At 35.3% G+C, this 15,933-nt stretch overlaps 1 protein-coding gene across 2 annotated transcripts in view; it reads right to left on the reverse strand.

The window, feature by feature from the left end:
- The window catches only part of LOC120626665 (cadherin-99C), a 175,915-nt gene that overhangs the window by 70,814 nt on the left and 89,168 nt on the right, over positions 1 to 15,933 (reverse strand). Inside the window, exon 1 of one of the 2 annotated variants that reach the window (XM_039894275.1) lies at positions 134 to 436. The exons of the other annotated variant lie outside the window; for it this stretch is intronic. The gene's annotated coding sequence lies outside the window, so the exon portion shown is untranslated. Of the gene's footprint in view, positions 1 to 133; positions 437 to 15,933 lie in introns of those variants that run through there. 2 annotated transcript variants of the gene reach the window in all.

The raw sequence follows: 15,933 nt of genomic DNA on the forward strand, positions 1-15,933 counted from the left end.
AGATTAGTTTATTTTGATATTATAAGGGGCATATTAACCAAACCATCTAATTTTTATAAAATAAGGTTAATAACCTACCTAACAAAACTTAGATCGAACTAATCAGATCCTAAGGTCTTATATAAATACTTACATAAGCGTTATAAAAATCCAGACAAATCACACTTCACTTAAAACAATTCCACCTTCAAACCGCACTAAAACACTTTAAAATATCCATAACACATTAACCGACTTTTCAGTACCAATAACAGCAATTAAGTTTCGCGAAACCGTACATTCAATCACTAAAAGCCGTTCGTAATCTAGTCCAGTTATTGCCTTATTGCATAAACTACGTTAAGCTTGAGAAAAAAAAAAGAGTTCATATCATATCGGTGCGAAGTCCGATCAACTTGGCCACTCACTTTTTGCAACACGTGTTGCTTGCACAAGCACTGCCCTTACACTGACTATCTGTGACAGTTAGACGTAAGACAACGAACGTGAATTGATTGAAAAATTACCTGACGTAATTAACTTAAAGTAATTGACGGTTTTGATTGAGTAACAATTAAGTCGCTCGTTTATACTTTAAAATTGAACATTTAATTGTACCTACTTCGGTGTATTTATTGCTAACTAGAAGGCCTGACAGATGTCCTGTCCAAGTTGTTTTATCGTCATGATTTCTAACAAATCCCGTGAAAAAACCATTTAAGCTGATCTCCCAGAAAACTATTTATATTTTACTTATAACCTTATTTCAAATATTGTCAAAATCCATCCTCAGTATTTGTAATAGAGGTAATTTTTTTTAAACGCTGAATATACCACTTACTACACTATACCACTTTAACACACTATACCAGGATCTTTTCACAATCTTCCAACGCCATTTATGGGCTTATACATTATGGACAAATCCTATAAATAGCCTGTGAAGGTTACTGGAAAATGGGTCCATTTAACACAAAGATTAGCCTGTATAAACAGAGAGAAAAATTCTCTTTCTCGTAAAGAGTTTTCTAGATCATCAACCATCCACGCTGCTTCGATGCGCAGGTTTTAATGTCTATAATCATATCTTAGATAATTATGATAATAAACTGAAAGCTTTAACGTGTTACCTGGGCTGGTACTGATAACTTTAACAGAAAACCCTAACATCTAACAATAGGAGACCAGACTCGGGAATCAAACCCAGGATCTTGTCATCCCTGGTTGAACATTGTAACCACTACACAAACAAGACAGTGGCAGATCAGGCAGCCAGATCCAATCTTATTTATTGGTATCCATGTAAAGATTAGTTTACTGGCTACTAAAATAAATCTTATATTTAGTTACGACTTATTACGTCCGTTGAACCTATTAATTTTATGTTTGGTTCAGGTCTGTCAATTTTTAATTATTTATGACCAACAGATGCTAGCAACTGCGTCTTCACGTGAGATTAAACATTTTTCTTGCGGTACCTATGCCCCGTCATCAGAAAACAAGCTACAGGCAAACGTCGATGCAAAAAACAGTATAATACCATATGTTTGTATCAATCAAAGCTTTCTGCAGTACTTCTCAATATAAAAATTTTACTATGCGAAATCACACATTTATTTTATTAACTCTTGAACCTGTTATGAACTCTCGTCTAAGTGGTGACGAAATAAATATAACAATAATTGAAAAACTAAGATAATAATAATAATAATACCTCTAGGGACCTACCTATAGGGACTATCCCTATAATTATTTCATCCACAGGAGTAATACCTCACACTCTCCACGCAGGGTTAAAACACTAAATATACATAAGTTTGCATATACACTCCTACAAAAAGCCGTTATATTAATAAACACATGTCGCCTGTTGCGAAAGTTTTTGACATGACTCCCCCGATTTTGCACTTGGCTCCGGCCGTGCTCTGTTTATTATACCTTCGTAAAGAAGAGATTTGAATTTAATAAAATAAAAAATATATAATTTTTGGTAGAGCTAACTTAAAGACGTGAACATTTAACTGAGCCACGTAAAACTGAGTCAGATATATGCTTATGAACAACATATATATATATATATATATATATATATATATATATATATATATATATATATAATTTTTTTGCAAAGAATTACATAGATTAATAATAGTTTCAGTTATTTCAACCTAATTAAGCAGCACTCAGCACCTTAACTGCGATCTTATGATGGTGAACTATACAACTAGAAAACTAAATAGAAACGTGTTAAATTGATGGCGTAAGTTCCGCCGGGTTGCAGTGCTTTTCCATAAACAGCAATTTTATAAACTGGATACAATTACAGGATAAACTGATACAACTGCACTGATATATTATATATTTTTTTCGTTTAATATCATACAGCGACAACTAACAAGTAGGTTCCCTTGTTAACGGAAACTTGTCGTCAGTAAAAAAAACTTTAATTATCTAGGGCCTTAGAAATAAACGTGCTATAACGTCAAAAAAGTTAAACAGCCTTTGGCACACTTCAATTGAGAGCACCTCTCAATTATTTCCAGAGCGTGATAAAATAACTTTTGATAACCTTATTATTCCACGTGTATTTCAGGCCCCTAGAGTTTGAACAAGTTATTAATATACAAGTTAATTATTATAAATGAGTTAAACGAGACCTTTCGCACTTCTGTTTTATTTTCTAATTTGGCCAGTTCAACTTTTATTATAGGTGAACATTGTTCTAATAATAAATAATATTGTTAATTATGCATCACCCGTAGCCTCTTAACTTCCCACTTCTGGGCACAGGCATCTGGACAGGTTAGACAGGTCTGTCATAGGAGAGATTGTTTAAGACCACGCTGCTCCAATGCGGGTTGGTGGGCTTTAACGACTATTACCACACGTAACTGTTAATAACAACCAGGACTGATGGCTTAACGTGCTCCCCGAAATTTGGGGGTTGACAGTTGACACCTCCTACTTCTTAACTCCGGGCTGGTAATGAAAATTATTTTAATAGAAAATAAACAATACCAATATTTTTTGGTACCGACCTGGGATTCGAACCCAGAACCTCTCGATCCGTAGCTGAACATCCTAACCTTCATCGTCCTACGAGGGAGTTATGTAGTTTAATATGTACTAAACTTTTATATCCATAGCAATAATACACATAAGAAAGCCACCACTGATAAAGGGAGACCTTTCTCATCGCTTACAGGTTAAGACGACGACCGGGTCCCAATGACATTTAAAATGTATAGAAATTCAGCGGAGTATTAGAGCCATCCGTGTAGGAAAACCACGACAATTCAAGTTCAATAACTCTAGCTTATATCTATTCATAGTTCAAATTCCACCTCTTTACTCGTAATCAATTTTATTTACAGTACAATAAATGCCTTAGCTGATGTAATTTCAATATATTCACTAATGGCAATAAAACTGAACGATTGCTATTAAATCCCTATCCCTATCCCTATCCCTACTAATATTATAAATGAGAATGTAAGTTTGTTTGTTACGCTTTCATGCAAAAACTACTAAACCGATCATCACGAAACTTCGTACACATATTCCTGAAGTTATTATAAGTAATATAGGATGCTTTTAATCCCGAAATTAAGCTCAGTTCGAAAGACGAAAGTGTTTGACGATTTTACACCAGGCTTAGCTATCCTAAATACATAAAGTGCTGCCACCTATAAGAGGCACATGTCTTTCGAAAAACAAAAAAAAAGGACGAAGTCGCGGGCAACAGCTAGTCAATAATATTTTAAGATCAAAAGCCGGCATGGAATTTAAAGTTCAAGTGAAGTATCTAAAATTTAAAAAGTGTAAGGAAGCGGTAATAGCGCATTGGGTAGGAGCTCGACTTTACTTTCGGGGGGCCGCATCTGTAACTTTTCTAAGTTATGTGCGTTTTAAGTAATTAAAATATCAATTGCTTCATCGGTGAAGGAAAACGTGAGGAAACGTGAGGAAGTCTGAAATGTCAGAGAGTTCTACATAATTTTCTGAAAGGTGTGTGGAGTCCACCAATCCGCACTTCTCATCGTAGGAGGAGACCCGTGCTTTAGAATGATGATGATCTAAAAGTTGGAAAATTTAAAGTATCCACAAACCCAGACGCAAATCTACAACCAAAATCAGAAAAACCTGTAGCATTGTGAAGTAAAATTGATAACTATTTTTATGTATTTATATCAGATCTGACTGATTCAGCAAATGCCTACTTTCGATGTACCCACGGGCAAGTTCAATCTACCAAGGACCCGGAGACCCGTTATCGGGACAACACCGTCACGAACCCTTTGAAACGTGAACCCTTCGCTATGTTTATTTCCAGACATTGTTCTTTGGGTCATCTTCGTGCTGTTTTTGATCAATCACTTTATTTATGACTTCTGGTACCAAAATGGCATAGACTATTGAGGTTAAAGACAGTTTCAGGGAGAATTCAGGTCACCCACTTAATATTCAGGAATCATCGCAAGATTTTAAATTAAATAGATAGATAGAGGTCTAATCAAATCTCAAGAAATATTTAATACGTGCTGGTGCAACGTGATGAACCAAATATATACCTATCTGTAAGATGAGATAAAATCTTAAGATATTGGATACGTGATCATATTGAATTCCAATAATTTCTAAAATTCGAACAATAAAATAATTTACTAAAGGATAGAGAGTAGTATTTGGAGTAGAGACTTTGGGACCGTGGGGTCCGAAGGCAAGAGCTCTTTTCAAAGAATTATCGAAAAGGGTTATCGAGTCTACCGGTGATGCTAGAGCGGGCAGTTACCATGGCCAACGAATTAGTTTGGCCATCCAAAAGGGCAATGCTGCCAGCATCTTAGGAACTGTGCCTCGCTGCGGTGGTTTCGAGGACGTTTTAGATTTTATTTAGTTTTAAATAGTTTATTTTAGGTTATATTCATTGACTAGTATTTTTTGTTGCACGAATGATGTTATTTTATTAAACGAAATAATTAATTTTAAAATGTATAAAAATTGATAATTCGATGGAAAGAAGTGTAGGTAAAAACATTTACTAAATCAAAAACTATTTTATGGAGGCTCGATTTAAAAACATGATCAAGTGGATTACATTAACTCGCGACATATCCATGTCCAATAAATAATGCTAATAACATGTGCATTAATATTAAAGGCATCGGTAAGCTAAGGCAATTAATTGGCTTCTCATGTTAAAAGCTCGGTAGGAAATAGCTCGGAGCTATTTTACAGAATTTCTAATTTTACTATCCATGTACAATTTAATGGTATACTGTTAAAGTTATTGGAGTAGTAATTTTATTATTTACTTCAATTTAATTTAATTTCCTACGTTTATTATTGTATGGACCACGAAATTGTTATTAATGTAAATGTGATCGGAAATGTATATAATTTAAATTGAACCTTTTGCGATACCGTTATTCAACAAAGGTTTGTTTGGTATTTAGCTTACTGTTAAATCTGTACCTAGAACCAAGGAAGCGTCTCTTTTACAATCAATTTATTTTATTTTGCTTTAATAAGTTAATTAATTTGGAAAGTTCAGTATTCTTGATTACGACAACACGATTAACAGCAGGCCTAATATTTGGACAACTTGAGGAATCCAAACAGATGATTTAAAAATTATTTCGAGCCTGAATGCATTCATTAGTATCGATATTAAGCGCAAGTTTATATTATTATTAATATTTTATGTGTGTAATCTTGATAAGTATTAGTGTGTAATTGTTCGTAAGTATGTATATAATAATAATACACCCCACCAATCGGTTTCCCTTGGTTTTCCTAATCCTAAGGTTGCCTGGAAGAGATCGCTACTAAGCGATAAGGCCGCCCTTTGTATCCTACTTTTTAAGTTTATTTTTGTTGTGTCCATTGTTTTTTTTTTACTATTTGTAGTTTACAAATAAAGTGTATAAATAAAATAAATAAAATAAGTTTTTCGTGTTCTGATTTAAGTTAAAAGTGAAAGGTATCACTTTTGTAATTGCATTAGTAATATAACTAATTACCGATTAAGCAATACTTCAATTGAATTATTTACTAAGAATGTGCATATCCGTGGTACCGGCTTGATTGCTATTGAGTGCAGATTTGTCTGCAGTGAAAGCGTCTTTTTTAGGGCAACGTCATGATTATATTTTACTCTAGCCCAATAACGACCGCGTTTGTATCGTTTTTTTTTTTCAATCTCGCGGGAACGGTGTTTTTCTCGTGCCAAGTTTTGTCCAAATCCGTTTGTTATAAACAAAGTTATTTTTTGAATATTTGAACAACGGTCCTCACAAATACAGAGAAAACATATCTTATGCCCGCCTTCAGGATGCAAGACATATTATCTGTGCCTTATTATGAATTGATTGGTTGCAGTAGTTGAGACGAGCATATACGTAACAAACAAACGAACAGACACAATAATGACACAGTAATGATCGTCACTTAAAATAAGTACCCATTTATAAATTTTGATTTCATTCTCAATAGAAAATTGTCTAATTTATCATTAATATGATTGACGGATTCTTTTTTTGCAAACCTTTGTGACTAAATGTAATTAAATTGTATAATCATTTGTTGGCATTGCAGCTAAGTAAGCTGTATTATTTTGTAGTTTCGATTTCATTTCCAATACAAAATAGCCGTGTTTCTTTAGTTCAAAGGCGAGGTCGGCACATTTGGCCCGGCACGATAATGTCGCGGTTACAAAAGTCACGCGCCTTGTTCAAAATCAGATTTGCGAATAAAAAATATAGAAACTTTAAGCCGAGTAATTTGTTCCAATTACTCCGGCGAGCTGTGAACTACAGTTTTTATTTTGAGGTATTGTTTTGGTGATTTATAATGTACCGCTGCAACACGTCTCGTCTAGGTGTTAATTACTTTTCACCTGGTAGAAAATTTGATTCTTCCGTACTAAAAATAATAGTATACTTTAATACATAGAATGTTTTTAACACTGAATCTGGACGCAGATTACAACGAGAAAAAGCGTGAAAGAAACTTAGTAGTTGTTCTTTCAACATTTTAAATTAAGAACGAACTATTTAACAATAGTTTAATGACTTTAAAATTAATCGTATAAGCCCAGCAACCCGCATTAAAGCAGAGTGGTAGGGCTATACTATTGTATCATCTCAGCTATGTGAAAGAAGGCTTCATGCCCTGTAATGCGACGTTAATTGACTGACCATATTAAGGTACAACTAATATCTGCAAACCTTGAAATATACCACCTTTGTATTGCAAAATGCTACATATTAATTAGTTAGTATAAAAATAACACTGAATTCAAATTTATTGCCGGTTTATTTGTTTATGAACGGAATAAGATTATTTCAGATATTTGAATCCCATTTTGTGTTTGGTACGAAAACTTAAAAAATAAATCGTAACCATAACACTTTCACTGTATTTAAAGTCAATAGCATAAAACCGTGCTTGATTAAAACAGGACCTTATTCGATTAGTCGATCTAACTTCCCATTGTAAGAATCCCTTAGGAAAGTACCATGGTACCAAAGTACTTATTATTTCACTTATGAATACGGCAGATAAAGCCGTTACTTAGCATCTACCCGCTTAAGAAACCCGGCACGTTCTGTTATTGTTCGCGTGTTTACAATACGTCTTCATAATGCGAGTGCATGCATAAAATCGTAAAACAAAGGCCTCATAAACAATCCTTGCAGACTGACAATTTTGCTTGGGGAAATACACGCTTACTTAGAATTTCTTAGACCTTTTTTAGGCTCGGCTGGTTAATTAACAGTTCCCTTAAATATTGGATAGAGCAAAGCGTTATTTTGTTTACTTTTTGGAAGTTTATGGTAAATTTAAACGAATTCATATTAGGTATACATGTTTAAAAAAAAGTTGGGTGGCGTAGGACCCATATCTCATGTATAAGCTCACTAACTCAATTGTTTTTATTATTGATGTGAAATATCCATTGGCACATTTTGAAAGTACCTAAAACTAATTCGCATGCCGTCACGGCCGCGGCATGACGTTCAAATCATCATTACTTCTTTTGCATTTATATTTTGTAATCATTATTATTAAAGTAATGACAGAGATAATATATTACTTAATTTTTGCTAACGAAATTCTTTTATTAGATTTTTCTTTTATTAAACATAAGTGAAATTATATACCTTCTATGAAATTTTATGTTTCAAGTCTGACGGTCATCTTTTATCTAGCTTTTATTTCTACCTCATTAGCTTCATTTGAAGTATGTTCGAAGGTCCGAAGTGCGTTGGGTAACATCGCTTCAGTAATATAAGCAAATGATAAAACCTTTTCATTAATTTCGAAGCCAACTTCACAATCAATCGTCGTCGGAACTGATTTTGAAATGGGTACGCTAAGATTTCAATACAAAAACAAAGTTGGAGTAAATCTTAGAAGTGATTAGGCAAAAGGCTTGTTCGCTGAAGTAACTGACAAATAAATATATGTATTTAGGCGTCCCATTCAGTATACTGCGTTATTCTCTAAAACGAAAAGTTCGCCGATCCGCTCGCCGTCGAAATAAATGGGACGAAGGCCAAAAATCTGATTCATTTTGGATTCCAAAAAACCATTAACCATTAACATGGTAATAAACTTAAGAAAGGAATGCGAAATCTTTCTCGTAGTTTCCATTTATCCACTCTTTTGCAATCTTAGTCTTAGATGTTTCGCCCTGAATCGATATGGTCAATTATTATTATTCTATGTTATTTATTCTAAGTGACTGCTAAACAACTTGGTATGACCTTGTTGCGATTTCGCTTTTGGAACAACGTTGAACTATATAGTTTAATGGGTAGATAGCCGCATTCGAGATACTTATTTGATATATTCATTACCTCTGAACCTCGCCGTCGAAGCACTATTACTAATTTCTCATACTCATCGTTATCTGAGAGTCGGAGTTCGTTAAGCATGCCAACTTACAACATGTTTTTCAGCAGTTGAATATAGGCTGATGATTATGACCACCACATGTTAACTACATCGCTGCGTCAGCGTTGCAAATAAAGCTGTGAGTTCTCAGAATACCATTGTCACTGTAGAGTAGCCTGGCGTAATAATTTACAGTTAAGCATTCAGACGTTACAAAGTCTCGTTTGTTACTAATATTCCGTAACAAGGATTAGTGCCTCCGCAGTTACAATATGACAAGTGCTCTAATATTTTAAACGGCAAAGAATAGAAATTATGCGATTATGCATATGAGATATATCATTGCTTAACCTGAAGATATTTGTTGCAATAAACCTCGAGCTATGTATTCCTACATGTAGCACGAGCGTTATCTCTAAATATCAAACGTTTATTCAAAGGCGACCTCTCAAGAAAAAGTATGAAAATTAAGCAACAAAATAATTCAACCAGTGGCCTGCACTTCATACATGCACAAAAGCACTGCATACCCAAATTATTTTATATTACTCGTATTGGAGGGGAATTTTTCCATTGTATGCCATGTACCTGCTTTATGCATACCCTGGTCAAAAACCCTTTGCACGCGACTGAATTCAACAATAGCCTATAACAGTCCACTGCTGGACTAAAGGCCTCTCCCAACGGAAGAGTTTGCTCTTTAGCACAACGCTGGGCAAACAAACGGTCGGGCGGAACTGAGGACGCTGCCCGTTCTCCGTTATATTCCCTTAGTCGCCTCGTACGACACCCGCTGGAAGAGGTAAGGTAATTAATAATAATAATAATAATAATAAATGATAAAAATCCTTTATTGCCATACACTAATATATATTGTTAATACAAGATTAATAACTAAAAGAATCATCAATAAATATTAACAATATGGCAAATGGCCGCAAACTCAGCCTTATGCTGTGCATTAGCAACAATGCTCAGTGCTGATTTTCAGTCTGCACCAGTATCAGACTGGGCAAACAACCGCGACGCCCGACTAAATTTAAGAAAGAAATTTAAATTATTAAAAAAAAATCCAAATAAACTGTAAAAGAGAGCCAATAAAACTAAAAACTAACACAAACTTAAATTAAACAAGTAGGTAAATAAAAGTAGTTAAAGAAAATAAAATTAAATTGTAGAAAAAACAAAAAATAAATACATAATTATTCCAAACAGTACTCATTTTGCATAGACAAATCTCGCTGCTTCAATTTGTAAGCTTAGGTATAAATTATATAGCTTGTGTTTAAATACTATTTCGCCAAGAATATTATCACATGTACGGAACGGAGGAGGAAGATCATTCCAGATCTTGGCCGCAGCGAATCGAAAGCAGCCCGTGAACCCTGCCTTTTTGTGTTTAGGGGTGGCTAGTTTCCATTTATTAATAACCCGCCTTGTATCATTATCTCTTTGCCAGTGCAGTTTCTCGTACAGGTACGGTGGACACTTACCATGCAGTATTCTGTATATCGTCATTGTCAGGTGCAGGTTCCTACGTGATTTCATATTTAGAATTTTGTGACTGTTAATTACGGGTGTGATATGACTTCTACGGGACAAATCGTAACAGAACCTTGTACAAGCATTTTGCACACGTTGTATAGCATTTTCAGTTTAACTTAACAGTCTAGGTCCATATATTGCGTCACAGTAATTAAACGATGACAAGATATGAGACTCCACCAGAATCTGGCGAACTTTCTCCGTCAGAAAACGTCGTACACCGTAGAGTACTTTTAACTTATAGAACGCGTTACGTATTTTAATATTAAGGTGTTCACTAAATCTCAGGTCTTCGTCTAGGTAGAGACCTAGGTTTTTTGCAACAGCGACGCGTTCTAAAACTTCACCATTCAACGAAATCAACGGGTTCCTCCCCTGTATCATTGCCCTTTGATGTTTGTTACCCAGAATCATATACTTAGTCTTTTTCGCATTAAGAACTAGCATATTGTCCTCGGACCATTTAGCAACGGACTCTAGGTCCCGCTTGACAAATTCCACCGCGTCTTTTGTGGATTTGGGATTAAAATGATAGTATAATTGTGTATCGTCTGCGTAGAGATGTGCACTGCAATATTTGATACTTTGTAGTATATCTGCTTTGTAGTATAATTACAACTGTATTCTATTCTGCAGTCACCACACGGCATAACAAAGTAGATACGAGCCGAAAAAACATTGTTTAACTAAAATTATATAATAATAAGTGATATATTAACGGAATGTTGAGTCGACCGTAATTGTTCCGATCGTCGTTTCAGTCAGTGGTCTTCTCGCGAAAATCTTCGACCAACATCTTAAGAAGCTTTCGCTTGGTTGTTAGATCAAGGGTCGGATACAGAAGGCAATAAACCTTGAAACGGGGCGTACTGTGAGGAGGTTCCTCACTCTGGAGCCGTGACCGCCGGTTGCTCGGGCATTTAAAAGCCCCGCAAGCGGAGGGTGGAACTTTTTTTCTTATAATTTTTTATTTTTTTAAGCATTTGAAAAAAACAAATGAAAATCAATAAATGGTAGAGTAAAAAGTATGATATGTTCAAAATATCCTTGAAGCTTGAAAAAAACTAGTCCATGTTCACGTAATTATTAAGTTCAAAAGTACAAAAAGTTATATTTATGGCTAAATTTAAGTTATCCGCTGTACACGATTAAGTAACTTTTTTCCATAGAAAGACTTGTTAACTGTACAAATTGGTAAGGTTAATATTTATTTAATATTTATTAAAATTTTAGAATAAAGTAATTAACACTATCGGTACCTATATAGAAGGGTTTATGGGTAGTACCAGTCGACCTCCTAAATTGCTTGCTACACCGGCTCGTGGTGTACCCTGCTGTCTAACTGGCGAGGCTCAGCACGACATAGGCAGGGTACAAAAATTGCATGCCCGATTATGTCCACTGATCACTAAAATTAACTTGTCCGCTTGTTAAAGCACGGTCACATAAAATAGGAGAAGCCGTGGGGCCGTTCGCCCATAAATTCAGAATTTTCTCTGGTCTGGTCTGGTTGGAGGCTTTGGCTGGTTACCACCCTATCGACAAAGGCGTCCCTTTAAGTGATTTAGTGTTCCGGTGCGATGTCGTATAGCAACCGATTAGGGTAGCCCGCTAACATCTTAGACTGCATCATCACTCACCACTAGCAGAGATGGCAGTTGCAGTCAAGAGCTAACCTATAGTAGAATTTAAAAAAAAACTAGGATTTCCATCGTTCTGAAATCGAATGCGGTAACATTTCACCAGACAACAGCTACGAGTGGCTGGCTCAGCTAGTTTAAACAAAGACAAAAATAATAAGATTCTATAAAAAGAACCGTTATAAAAGAGTAGTAAATCTTCAGTACTAAATGAAGATTTATGCTATCGAGAAATTTTCATAAAGTTTGCACTAAACTTTAGCATTAAGTAGCAACCTTCTCACAGTAAACTATTTCTTAATGACTAAAGGTCCTCAGGTCGTGTAAACAGAGGAGATTTCTGAGCATCATTATTTTAAAACGGTTTCAATAGTGCATCAATTACAATATTTATTAACAATACCGGTAGAGTTTCGCATTGTTTAAGAGTTTATGTTAATAGTTAGAAACAAACAATAGCATTAAGTCAACATGTGAATCCGGAACGATACAAAACAAGTAACACAATGTAAATCATATTAGCAACAAAAATTCTATTGAAATGTAGCTTTCATTTTCCTTATTCATTCTAAACATTTTATTATTAAATAAAGCTTAATTTGCTATACTCCGCGAAAAGCAGGAGAATCTGAATGGTGTTTGGTATCTATAATTTCTTCGATTCCTCTTCGCATCGAAACCGGACGCCGGTTACCGTATAAATAAAGCAACACTTACTACCTTCCTGGCGCAACGGTGAGCACTGTGAATTTAAGTAGGAGGTACCGGGTTAGATTCCCGACAGGGGCAATTTGAGAATTAAAAATTCTGAATTTTCTCTGGTCTGGCTTTGGCCGTGGCTAGTTACCACCCTACCGACAAAGACGTGCCGCTAACGATTTAGTGTTCCGGTGCGACGTCGCGTATAAACCGACTAGGGGTATGTCAAAGTCAAAGTCAAAAATATCTTTATTCAAGTAGGCCCACAGGTGGCACTTTTGATGCGTACATAAGAACCACACGGTAGTGAGATGATGGCGATAACCGCATTCGTAAACTTAAAACTAAAGCTACGAGGGTTCCAAACGCGTCCTGGTCTAAGAAGAGGCCCGCAACAAACTTAGCCAAGTGTTTTTTTTTTGTTATCACCATCTCACAATGTCATTTTAAATTATTAGAACTATGACTACCATACTCCCCAACATCCGCCCGCTACCATCTTAAACTGCATGATCACTTACCACCATGTGAGACTGCAGTCTAGGGCTAACTTGTAGTAAAATAAATAAACAGCTTCGCAGGGCATGCAAGGAATACGTCCAGCAACGTGTCGCTGTGTCCATCAACCTGAGAAATGGGTGCTGTAACAACACCGGCACCCACACCCTCCAGACCGGTACACAGCATTGCAACAATGCTGCTTAGCGGCAGAAATAAGCATGGTTGTAGTACTTCCCTGAATAAGCTCTGTCACAAACACTAGCTTCCGAGTTATTTGAGGATTTATAAAAAAAAAAACGCAGCCGAAGTCGCGCTCAAATTCTATCGAATGAATAGTGTTAGTTAGTATAAATTCTTAATGACTTCGGTTACTGAATTGAGATAAAGTGGGTACAGCTAAAAGATATTGCCACAACGAGTAGGAGGCTGTAAACTGGCTATTGGCAGGCTTCGGCATTACTTACAAAATGGTACCTTTTCTGTACTTCAGCAATGAGCCCCGCCCACGTTCCTCCAATATTCGAATAAATAACCAATAAATAAACTAGATTATTTAGTTGTACGTTGAGCTCAGATCTGAACCTGTTTCCATTGGCCGAAGACAAACTATCCAATAAATTTATATCGGTCGCTTTGGAAACATCAATAAGAGAGCCTTTATATTAAACGATACGATCTCTTATCAAAGAATCCCTACGATCTATACTGAGATTATAAATTCAGAAGTGTAACTGTTTTTTTTTTACAAATGCCTGCTTAATCGCTGAACAGATTAAAACGGATTTAATTCTAGACAATCAAAGAGTGTACACCTGCTGAAAAAAAAGTGTAATTTTAAAAGACATATTGTCATCCAAATTATTTAAAATTCAATTGATTTTATAATGTTACAGTAAGTAAAGTCTTTAACAGAGCGTCATAGTCGCAACTCGTCAATTCAAAGTCACTAGCGATGGTAGTAATTGGTATTTCAGGGGCATCAAAGAATTTCGTACAAACCTGTTATTTTAAAATAATAATAGGTAAAGATTAGCTTTACCTATGAACAATTGGCAGCCTTATCACTAACAAGCAAATTACGATGGACAGTGATGGAGGATACGATGTCAATATCGTGCCGGGTGATGTAAAATGCTCTAATATGGAGCACTATGAGGTCGGCTGACAAGTTGACAACAAACAGTATGGACTGGTTTTTGTTGAAAGCCAGTTGAAAGCTTATGGCCAGAGCATCGTGTATTGAAGTGTCAGTTGTTACTTACAGTCATGTGTTCTTTCCATGATGTAGTCTTGTTTGTAGTACCTAATAGATTTTTATTACGGCGTCTGTACAACCTATTATATTATGTAGACAGCATTTCATTTCAAATGTGATTTAATGCGAAACACTGCGTTTATAATGTTCTTTTTATACCTTTCTAGCTAATGCCTGCGATTTCGTTCGCGTTTATTTAGTTATAAAGCGTCCCGGAGGAAAAATGTATTTGCTCTAGCATAAAAATATGCTATGACTATATCTAAACTCAAAAAAATTCAAAATTCATTTATTTCAAGTAGGCCTAATATAAGCACTTTTGAAACGTCAAGTCTGTCTGTGTGTAGTGACTACCACCGGTTCGGAAGGCAGATTCTACCGAGAAGAAGCCCGAAGAAACTCAGCAGTTGCTCTATTCCAATATCAACAATTTCGATTTAACATTTTAAAATTCATTTTTCTATCTTGTGAGAGATGAAAGCGGAGCCGGATGCTTCCAAGCAACCTTGTCATTATATCTATGTTATATAACCAGGTAATATATATATATATTACCTGGCTAAGTTTTTTGTGGGCTCTTCTTAGACCAGGGCGCGTTTGGAACCCTCCTAGCTTTAGTTTTAAGTTAACGAATGCAGTTATCACCATCATTAACATTAGTGTAACATGTTAAATGTATGAACGCCTCATAAGTGAGTGTGATAAGTTCTACATGAATAAAACATTTTTGAATATTGATTTTTTTTTTTGAATTTTATGAAAAATTTGGTCCGGGTGCAAAAAATGTACATGATCACTCATACGAAAATCGCTTATCCTGAAGGTTTTTATTACGATAATGGGACAAACTATTGCATTGTCATCGGTCCTAAGTAAGTGTGCAAAGTTTCAAATAAATCAGTCGTTTTGAAGGTAGTACAAATAACGGTTAAAGATTCGTAGATACATACATACCAGGCTAATAAAAGCGTGTTACTAATAAAACCATCGACTGTTATTAATTATCAAACGTATATAATTCCAACGTTCCTGATCTCGCCAACTTTGGATGTCAATCGCCAAAATCGCTCTGCTGACCCATCTGACAACCCATATAGATAAATGTATCTAATAGTGCTACTTTTTAATTTATTAGATCGAGTGATTTTAAATTCGATCCCAAACAATTTCATTTCTTCATTTAAGATCTATTTATATGGCCACCGTGATGGCACGACTAATGAAATAAAACATCAATCGTAACTTATCAATAAAAAATTAATAAAAATGAGTAGTTTCAATTAATTATAAACCCATTAAAAACTCTACTCCATTGACATAACATAAACTCGTTAGATAGAGATGCGAGAAAATTTTAAGAAACATACTCTACATGAGTTGACTAAGAGGAAATAATTAACTTTGGATCCAGCT

The sequence above is a fragment of the Pararge aegeria genome, chromosome 10, assembly GCF_905163445.1.
Source record: "Pararge aegeria chromosome 10, ilParAegt1.1, whole genome shotgun sequence".
NCBI lineage: Eukaryota > Metazoa > Arthropoda > Insecta > Lepidoptera > Nymphalidae > Pararge > Pararge aegeria.